This window comes from Alosa sapidissima, chromosome 12 (genome assembly GCF_018492685.1).
Source record: "Alosa sapidissima isolate fAloSap1 chromosome 12, fAloSap1.pri, whole genome shotgun sequence".
NCBI lineage: Eukaryota > Metazoa > Chordata > Actinopteri > Clupeiformes > Clupeidae > Alosa > Alosa sapidissima.
In genome coordinates, this window is record NC_055968.1 from 8,915,795 (window position 1) to 8,926,807 (window position 11,013).

At 44.2% G+C, this 11,013-nt stretch overlaps 1 protein-coding gene across 1 annotated transcript in view; it reads right to left on the bottom strand.

The window, feature by feature from the left end:
• Positions 1 to 11,013, bottom strand: part of LOC121724846 (LIM domain containing preferred translocation partner in lipoma) — a 150,991-nt gene that overhangs the window by 115,456 nt on the left and 24,522 nt on the right.

An 11,013-nucleotide genomic window follows, 5' to 3' on the forward strand; every position in this document is an offset into this window, starting at 1 on the left:
ACATAGAGGCTGGATATAAACAAGATCTGTAGAAAGGAAAACTGTATTCTAGCTGGGCCAATGAATTTACATGTCATAAGATGAAATTCATTGTTTTAGGTGCTCATTTTGTTTTGGGTGATGAAACCCTTTTCTTAACAGGTTACACCTCTGAGATTACCTGATGCCTAAATAAATGAAAAAATAAAGCACTTCCTTGTCAAGGCAATTATATTTTAGAAGTGAACACTGAAAAAAAGAACACTTTGAAGTGCCAATGCTCTAGCACAGAACCTCCATTATGCAATCCAGGCAGAGAAGCGGAGCAAAGTCATGCTGCTTCCAATCAATCGCATCCTGTAAGCAACTGACTATAAAAGGGGAGGGGGTGGAGGGGGGGTTCAAGTAAATACTAAAACACCACAGCGTGTTACATAAAGCATGGGTTATCATGTCTAGCTTCCAATACAGCATCTATGATAGTGACTCAATGATCATTTCATGCAAATCACAGTAAACAGAAAACTACACTATGTGGCCCTGGACGCTGAATGAGAGCTGAGCACAATCATTCAACTGTCATCCATAAAAATATGCAAATGCCTAACAGAATCCCCCTGCAATTAGGCGGATGTTTCCATGAGGAGCACAGAAACCAGCCATGTGATGTTTATAATTAGTAAGCCTTATCCTGAGCTGCATCAAAATATAGCCAAGAAGGCCTCAATGCCAGCTGAGTCAATTCAGGTAAACCTGTCGAAGGCACAGTCTCAACAGAAATGCACTGTTTCTGTTTAATCTCATATCTTATAGAATAGATGCAGGGCCACTGTACCATTCATTTGTAAACACAAACACGTGCACACACCAGGGCTCTACAGTGCGCCCATTTCACTCGCACATGCGAGTAAAAATGATGGCATGTGAGTGCAAAAAAATATTTAGGCGCACTGGTGCGAATGACTTCTAACCATGTCAATGTTTGTCTACAAAATACACCGCAACATCGAGAAACATGTGCAAACCATAGAATCACGTCGCGAATGCAGCATAAAAACTACACCTCCCATCAACGTTAGCAGTTTCGCGTTGTGACTCGCTAGTAGTCGCTTCTATCAAATCCAAGAGCGCGCAGAAAAAGCGGAAAGTTAGACTAGCCAGCCAAGATGCAAAGATTGAAAAAATTAGTTCTTCTATCCACCGAATTCATCGGATATAGGAGGAACAGGATGAGATTCTGAGAATGCAGTGAGAGAAGGAAAGGTAACCTAACATGCCTTTTAGCCCAGTTGACGTATTGGCTGCAATATGCAAAATATAGCTGTAGCGAACAGGCACAAAAGTAGCCTCCCGTAATACTCCCATTTTATTCAAAGGTAGAACGCTACTGACAACTCCAGGCTTCCACGCATGCTTGTTTGTTTACACCGAATACAAGCTGAAGTGAAAAACGAAAGTAGGCCTAACGTTTGCCTACTGCCCCCATCAATGCAGATATTTTAAAAAAATAATAATAAAAGGATAAAAAATATATATATCTTTGATAGCCTATGTTGGATTTTGTGGAAGAGAAAATTGACTGTTTTTAGTAGTAGGCTAGTATTAGGCAGTATGCAGTCAGATAGGTCACCATGGGCATATTTGGATTAGTTACAGATGGATTCACAAATAAATAAATTAGCCTACATTTGGCAGGATACTTGATATACAGGCTAAATGCAAATATGGCAATGTATTATATTATTTTACATTAACAAAATGTAGGTAAATAGAACAGACTGAAAATAAAGTAGGCACTGATCTTTAAAATCCTGTTTCCTGTAGCCTAAATGTTGTCAGTCATTCTTAATATTCGCAATTGGTGCACTGGCATGTTTAACTGTTAGCTGCAGTGTAATGTTAGATGTGTAAGTTAAGTACAGAAGTGACTGTGCGCCCAAATTTTTGTCTGTGCTCCTAAATTTTTTAACTTGGGCGCACAAGTGCTCCTGGAAAAAAATGTTAGTGTAGAGCCCTGCACACATACCCACACACAAACAAACACACACACACACACACACACACACACAGATGCTTAATGGGCCTTTTCGGGTCACCAGTGGATAGACTAGTGTATGTGTTTCCGTCCAGAGACGGAGGAATATAGTGGTCAGATCTCAATCTCCTGGACTCAACTAACCACATCCCACCACAGTTTTACACACACAAACACACACACACAAACACTCCCACACAACATGTACTGACATATGCACACACACACACGCACACACACACACACACACAGACTTCAACTCTCTTTTGTTCCCTTCCATCACCAAGACTGTCAGTCGTGGAAGACCATAAACTTCTCCATGGACACAAAAAGAAAGGCTGCGAAAAAAAAGCATGTCCTTACATGGGCATCCATGGCCTACTGGTTATGGAATCGGACTTGTGACCGAAGTCTGGCCGGTTCGATCCCTGACTGGTAGAAAGGGGGGAATGATTGAACAGCGCTCTTCCACATCCACATCCACGGATGAGGTGTCCTTGAGCAAGGCACCTCTGCAACTGCTCCCCTTACACTGGATAATGCTCAGGGTGTGTGTGTGCTCCTAGTGAGCTCACTGCTCTGTGTGTGTGTACAGTATGTATGTGTGTACACTACCCCAAAATAAAATGCAGAGGACAAATATCCAACAGAAATGTCCTACAGGAAAATTAAGTATAACACCCCATTTTAGCAGTACTCCAAACAATTGAGCCAATGATGCTGCCAATGATGCTTGATCATCCTCAAGTACACTGTGGATTTTTTAAATTTAATTTATATAGTATATTTAGTATTTAGTTCTGTTCATTTTTCTTATATTCTACTGTCTCTATTGTACAGTGACATTATTTCAAATAAATCTAAGAAATCTAATCTGCTTACAAAAGCGGTGTGCCATTATCTTTACGTTTGGCGGATAACATCTGCACTGTCCCATCAGCCCTGAAACGGAGTGGTTATCATTCTCATTCATGCAGCAGTGATGTGACAAATACAAACTGGCTCGACAAATACTGACCAACTCTAACCAACACCAACAGCTGCATCAGTATGTGTCGGTCTGTGTTTGTCGGATTAAAGTGTTTTTCAGCTTTAACATGTCCAGTCAGGTAACAAATGTCTGTCTTGTCAGTTACTGTCTGAGCAGTGTGGAACTGGAAGTTGGTTTTCTAAACATTCTAAAGACTGCAACCAGCTGCAGGGAATATTGGGATTAGTTGGGGATTGTCTGATTGTTGGGCATCAAAGATTTGTGAGGAGATGAGCTTTTTAAAGCTTTTTTTTAACGTTTTTTAAAAGGTGCAGTCAGGGATTTTACTAGATTTCAAGCCCAAAATATTCTTGGTCACATTCAGCAATCTCCTCCGAACCGCTAGCTGAGTACACTGTAAAAAAAAACAGTCTTTGTGGGCAGCCCTGACTCCAAAAACTGTAAACAAACAAAGTGGGGGCAGCTTGTCCCCCAAACAAAACCTTGCGTGTCATTTCTCTGGGAATACTGAAGGTAGGGGTGAGCTACCTCTCTGGCGTGTTTGGTTTGGTCATGTGTTCAAATATAATGCAGGGTTTTTTGCACAAATGCGCCTACGAATTAATTCAAACATAAACATAAACACAAACAACGCGACTTCCTGCAAAATCCCTGACTGCACCTTTAATCCAGCAGCACACATTCTAACAAACTCACGCCTTTGATGCACCACTCGATGTAGCCAGATATGAACTAGCTAGCTGACTAGTTAGCCAGCAAATTTAACAAACTAGCTGATTATCCAACAGATTACATTTGTTTTTGTGACTTTATTAGCCTATTTTGTGCAGGCACTGGTCAAAACGGAGTTAAACACTTCAAAGTATTTCTCTGTCACTCCTTGGACCAACACAACTGTCCTGGCACCACTGCTGGACTGACTGTGTGACAACACGTCACTGTGCGGTTAAAGCAATGTTTGCAACATTACAATGTTTAATTCACATCACTGCAAGTTGTCACTGCAACAGCCTCGATTGCCACAAATGTTTGCTGTGAATCGCCCTTTACACTACTATACAGCACCGTGTGAGCAAACACACACCAGTTTCATGAGTCGAGGGCAGGGTACAGTAACTGGGGACCCTGGGACAGGAGGAAAGACGGGTGGACACATGGCCTGATGAAAAGGCCTCAATACCCCAGACAAGGCATCATAAGGCAGTAAGGACAGTGAGTGGGGCATCTAATAGGCCAGCAATCTGGGACACGCCCCAAGCCTTTCTATACAGTACTGTATTTATCTGCATCTCTATATGTACATGTTACATACATGTGTCCACCTCCAGACCCTAACACACACTTCAAAGCTGCCATCATTTCAGCATGGAATCTACAATCTAGTTCTCTGGAGGCCCAAACATGTTTTTTAATAACACAATTAAATCAACAACATGTTTGGGTTTCTTCACCTCTATCTCTGACCGTTACTTTTACAGGGCATTCCCATACCATATATACTGCTATTGTTGGACCCAATAACAAAACGGGAAACACTTTACTGACAACAAATAGCCTCTGAACATACAGTAGGTATCTTTACGACACCAACATGAGCTGTTATACACAACAATGGCCTTGACTGCTGCCAAGTCTCAGACTATACAGCTCTAGTAGGGTTCCTCTGACACCATCAACTGACAGTGGCAGCATTACAGACACCTCATCATGGCTGTGCTCTCAAGGGGGAAAGGTCAATATGAGAGTGCGCTTAAGGCTGTGGGAGCAGAGTCTAACGCGACTATATGGCACTGTTTGTATGTGGCAATCTCTGAGATAAAGATAAAGTTCAGCTGAGTTTGAGGCAATAAAGTACTTGAAGAGTGAGGTACTGTATATTGGCAAAAAGTGAACTTAAATGACCAGGAACAGATATCCTATGAGCCTCTATGGAAATGATTTGCGAATGGACAATGGTTAATAATCTGCCAAGTGACATCACAAACAATGTGTGAGACCGCACCGTAATCTTTACGGAACACAGGCTTCCCGAAAACCTTGTTTTCATTTTGATCTGTGAATCTGTGATTTCAAAGAATATCCTGCAAAAGAATGCAGACCAAAAACGAACGAGGCACGCAACAGCCACGACTCCAGGAAGACGCTCCACACATGCTTCACAGCAGAGGCCTTTGTTTTATGAGCGCCTGTTCGTTCAAGTCGCAGCATTGTTCTGAGAGAGAGCAATACAAATCTCGCGTCTCGCTCACTCGCACCAGCTCACAGTGAGAGAGCGAGAGAGAGAGCGAGCGAGCCTGAGCAAGAAAAACAGCCACGGCCCTCACTAAGTACCCAGGCATCTCCACCTCCCTCTGCCTCCTACACTGTTGACACATAAATCTGAGTTTTTACACCTGCAGTGCATCAGAGCGCTGGCCTCTGCCAGCCTGCATTAGACTGCTTCTCGTCTGATGGACACAGAGCGGCAATCCTCCATCTTGTCCCTCTTCCTAGCTCTCCATCTCTCCTCTCTCTCCATCTTTCCTCTCTTCCTTTCTCCATCTCTCCTCTCTCTCCATCTTTCCTCTCTTCCTTTCTCCATCTCTCCTCTCTCTCCATCTTTCCTCTCTTCCTTTCTCCATCTCTCCTCTCTCTCCATCTTTCCTCTCTTCCTCTGGCCATCTCTCTTCTTTTCCTCTCTCCATCTCTTCATTCTTCTCCATCTCTCTGTATACTCAGTCAAATGAAACACACACACACACACTCACTCACACACACATACACTCACACACGCAGACACGCACACACACCTCAGCTTTCTTTTGTTCCTCTCCATCACCAAGACTGTCAGTCGTGGAAGACCATAAACTTCTCCATGGAAAAAAAGGCTGTGGAAAAAAAAGGCTTAGAATGTGTGTCCTTGGCCATCCATGGCCTACTGGTTAGGGAATCGGACTTGTGACTGACGTGTGGCCGGTTCGATCCCTGACCGGTAGGAAGGGGGGAGTGATTGAACAGTGCTCTTCCACATCCACATCCATGGGTGAGGTGCCCTGGAGCAAGGCCTCTGCAACGGCTCCTGTGCACTGGATAATGCTCAGGGTGTGTGTGTGTGTGTGTGTGTGTGTGTGTGTGTGTGTGTGTGTGTGTGTGTGTGTGTGTGTGTGTGTGTGTGTGTGTGTGTGTGTGTGTGTGTATGTATGTATGTATGTATGTATGTATGTATGTATGTATGTATGTATGTATGTGTGTACACTACCCCAAGATAAAATGCAGAGGACAAATATCCAACAGAAATTTCCTACAGGAAAAAAAGTATAACACCCGGTCCACGGAACAATCACAGACTGTATCAGGGCACCAAACTTCCTCAGATTAAGGTCTTTCAGCACACAGTGAAAGCGAAAAATAGGAGTACATTTTAGCAGTACTCCAAACGATTGAGCCCATGATGCTGACAATGGCTTGACAGAACTTGTGTGAGCACAAACTTATGCCTTCTAATGCAACCACAGTCTACTCAGTAGGATATTCAGTTGGCATTATTTCATCATAGGGTGTGCTGAAATCTAATCTGCTTACAAAAGTGGTGTGCCATTATCTTTATGTTGGGTGGATAACATCTGCACTGTCCCAACAGCCCTGAAACGGAGTGGTTATCATTCTCATGCATGCAGCACAAGTCCTTCTGCAGTGATGAAAAGTGATGAAACTGTAGCTGCTTTTAAACCTCTCAGTTGAACAAGTTACAGGCTGAACTCTCAACAATCGTGTGTGTGTGTGTGAGGATTGTCTGGGAAAGAGTATGAATGTAAGCAGAGAGTTGTGTGTGTGTGTGTGTGTGTGTGTGTGTGTGTGTGTGTGTGTGTGTGTGTGTGTGTGTGTGTGTGTGTGTGTATGAGAGTGAGAAGAGGCTGGTGTCTCCTGCTGTGAGGGGGGGGGGGGGGGGGGGGGGTGCACTCAGGCTCAGGGTGGATCTGATGTGAGAAAGCCCCCCCCCTCCCCTCCCCCACACATACACACTACCCTTCCTGGCCCATTCAGTGTGATAGTGCACCGCTCTCACTCGACCCCACTCCCTCACACACCCAACGAGGTCTTACTTAAATCTACCCCGTCTTCTCATGAGTCTTCACCACGAACAAAGACTCAGCTTCTTTCTCCTCTCTTCCACCATCAAAGCAATCCAACTGCTACAGGCACACACAGGCACACACACACACACACACACACACAGACACGCACACACACACAACTTAAAACCCTCAACTTATCTTTTAACTCTCTAAAACATACCAAAATAGAATGGCTTAATTAATACCATTTTTAACAGAGAGATAAAGTTTAAGTCATATTTTTAATCAGCAGTCTTTTTAGGGTCGCAGGAGCCTGCACTGTAGCTATGGCAACCGGTATCTAACAGAGCTTTTATCAGCCAATTAGCAAAAGAAAGTACACTTTTATTACAGAAACAAATTCCTAATAATACCCTTTAGAAAAGAAATTAAGACGACAAAGTGCACACTGGGAACAGAAACTGTTTTTGAAGATGTGGCCAAAACATACACATTATGCAGATGGCTGCAATGTGGTTCCATACTGTAGCAAAATCTCAAAGGATTAACTGATTAACATCATTCCCTCTCAAACGCTCATTTAAATAGCTAGTATTTGACTACGATGACCCCACACACACATGTTGTATTGTGGGTGTCTGAGTCTGACAGCATAAATAGTGTTAGACTTTCCTCACTGTGGACAGATGATAGATAAGCTGTTGACTGTAAACAGAATTCTCTGTGGGACACTATGTCCCAATGATGACTACAAAAAGCTAAATATTTATAGTTCATTTCCAAGCTGAGTGACCAGATAACATAGTTGCCCTGGATTAATGCCTTCAATTTCCTGTATTGAAACTTCAGACAAAAACGTCTGAGGACAACATTGCTATGGAAACTGTGGTACAATTGATTTACTGGGCAACACTAGCAACACTACAGTGAGTCCCTGAACAGAGAAGTGTAGATGCTTCTCCTGAAAGGACTCGACCACAATGAGAGAAGTCAGATAGGTCTCACATGAAACCTAACGCCAAAGAATCACCCACAGTCCGAGTGTGCCAATTAGCTTGGCCTTGGTCAACAAGAGGAGCTTCAAGTAAATTTAGCACCATGTGATCCCAGCCCATCACAACAACACCATAACTATCTCACATAACACTATGTTGTAGTCCTGACGCACTGAAGTAAACTCTTATATAACTTGAGCTACTGTTTTTTTAAGTCCATTATGTTTACCACAGTGGGTGAGAGGTACCCTGCTATAGCCAGGGTATGTGATGATGTGGTGCTATTTTAATTCCAAAGGCCAAGGGAACTTTATCATAGCATCCTGGATCCATGAAATAACTGGCCTTTAAAAATAAAAATCTGCCTGCCTCTATGGGAATTTAACATAGGGGTATGTATACTTATGGCCCCTGTATTTTAAGGAAGAACATTTATTTATTTACGATACATTATTGATTCACAAAGAAAATTGGTGTCCTTAAAGGTTGGATTTTTCCTAATTTTTCTTAATTAAGACATTAAGATCAATTTCCAAAAGCTGATTTTTTATTTCTCCTTTTAGTCAACTTTAGGATGTGTATTTACAGGGTATATAAACGTATGAGCACAACTGTATAACTTGGGCTCCAGTTCTCAAGTCAGTTATGTTTGAGAGAGCAAATTAAGATGGATCAGAGAATTAAGGTGACAAGGTGCCAGTGAGGGTGCTGCAGGCCAGAGTGAGGTGCCAGTGAGGGTTCTGCAGGTCAGAGTGAGGTGCCAGTGAGGGTTCTGCAGGCCAGAGTGAGGTGCCAGTGAGGGTTCTGCGTGCCAGTGAGGGTTCTGCAGGCCAGAGTGAGGTGCCAGTGAGGGTTCTGTAGGCCAGAGTGAGGTATTGAACTGAATTCTGTAGAGGCTGCTACAGGAAGCCAATGAAGAGGCACTACCAGAGAAGACATGTGTCTCCTTCAGCTGAAGACCAGACATGCCGCTGCCTTTTGAATCATCTGTAATTGTCTCATTACACAAACAGGTGGACTAGCTAATAATGCATTGTGATAGTCCAGTTCGGACAGAACTGTGGCCTGCACAAGAGTTAAAAGGCCAACTATGATGATAATAACAGAGTTAGGGTACAAACAATATCCAAAAAAAGCCTTATAAGCTGTATTTGTGCATGGGACCTAAGAGCATATTCAGAACCATGAACTACCTTACATAGAAGATATAGTTGTATAGCAACTAAAATAGGAAAAATGTATGTTAATTTACCATGGCTGGCTATGTATCTTGCAGCTATAGTTATTGGCATAACACAATCTTGCTACAATTCAGAAAAAAAGAAAAAAAAAGAATGACCACAAACAAACACACAACACATTTTAATGGCTTGTGTGTTGTGTTTGGTAGAAAGGGGACATGGTTTTGTCAATAGTTCCAACAAAACGTCATATCCAAATCTTTCTTCCTTCTGGAGGCCACTGCTATTCAACAAGAGCTTAATCACGCACCAGGCCCCTCATTGCAATGAATTATGATCAGAGGGACAGACGGGGGGGTGGGGGGGTGGGGGGGGGGGTGCAGGAGAGTGACAGGGACACAGGCAGAAAGACCCCCCCCCCCCCCCCCCACACCACACCATTGCCACCACCACACACACACACTTATTACCTCCCACCCCCACTACCACCACATATACACACACACTTATTACCCCCCACCCCCCAACTACCACCACCACCACCACATACACACACACACACACACAAACACTTATTACCACCCCCACCCCCACCACACACGCACACACACTTACTACACCACTCCCCACCCCCACACACAGAGCTGACATTTTCTTGGCATGGGTCAGCCCCATCGGAGGCTGCAGTTTGATACTGGGGCCGCGCTGCCTGGACGGAATGTGCCCTTCCAACCCTCTGGTTACCGCCAGTCTTTACATGAACCCGCAACCCTGGCATCATGCCAACGCCTCCCTTACCCTCCCCCTACAGGACCCCTAGCCTCAGCCCCAGGCCTGCCCCCCCCCCACCCCCCCAGTCCCGCCCACAGCTCTTATTTCAGCATCCCCATCCTGCGCTCCAGCCCCCAGCCCCCCAGCTCAGCCTCTAAGTCCCTCTGTCCCGTGCCCCGCCCGGAGCCCCATGCCCCCTTGGCCCAATCCTGGATGCCCAGCCACACGGTCAGGCTTTTCACCAGTGCTACACGTACGGAATTCAGAGCAGCGGGGGGAAATTCCTTTACATTAGTGAAAGAGAGAGAGAGAGAGAGAGAGAGAGAAAGAGAGAGAGAGAGAGAGAACAGATCGCTGCAGACTCTATCTGAAACAGGTCTGAAGTAGAGCTTGGAAAGTCTACATCAGACGCAGGCCAGATCTGAACGACATCTAGGTCAGACCGAGGCAAGAACAGGGTCAAATCTACGCCACATGCCAGCCAAACCTGGGCCAGATGCTGATCTGACTCCATTCCCCTGAGTTTGTGTGTCCCTCTGGGAATGAAAAGCAAGAATCTGTACACACAATTGAGCCCAATTAAAGTATGAATTTACTTTATGGCTGGTAGTTATCGTCATTACATCAAATAGTCCAAACCATTTGAGTTACGATCCTTTCAACTGGTAATGGCTGCTGTCAGTTGGTGTTCAACACGCCACTTCGGCCTGTGCATAATCTGCGGCCTGTGGTAGGGATTATTCAAATGGTTTTAGATCAGTGAGGCCTCTACTCCCTCTTCTCCACCCTAGGGCGTGAGCATGCGGTGCCGTCTGCTACAGGGTTCAGAAATGAGCCACTCTGTGTTGGAGTCGTCGTTATTCTCTTTTAAAAATCATCATCGCTGGATAATAAATAAAGACTGCCTCCGGATTCCTTGCTCTGGCAAGAATTACAGAGAGATTCATGAACCCCCCCCCCCATCTCTCTTGCTCTCAGTAATTTCGTACAAATAATTATGTATTCT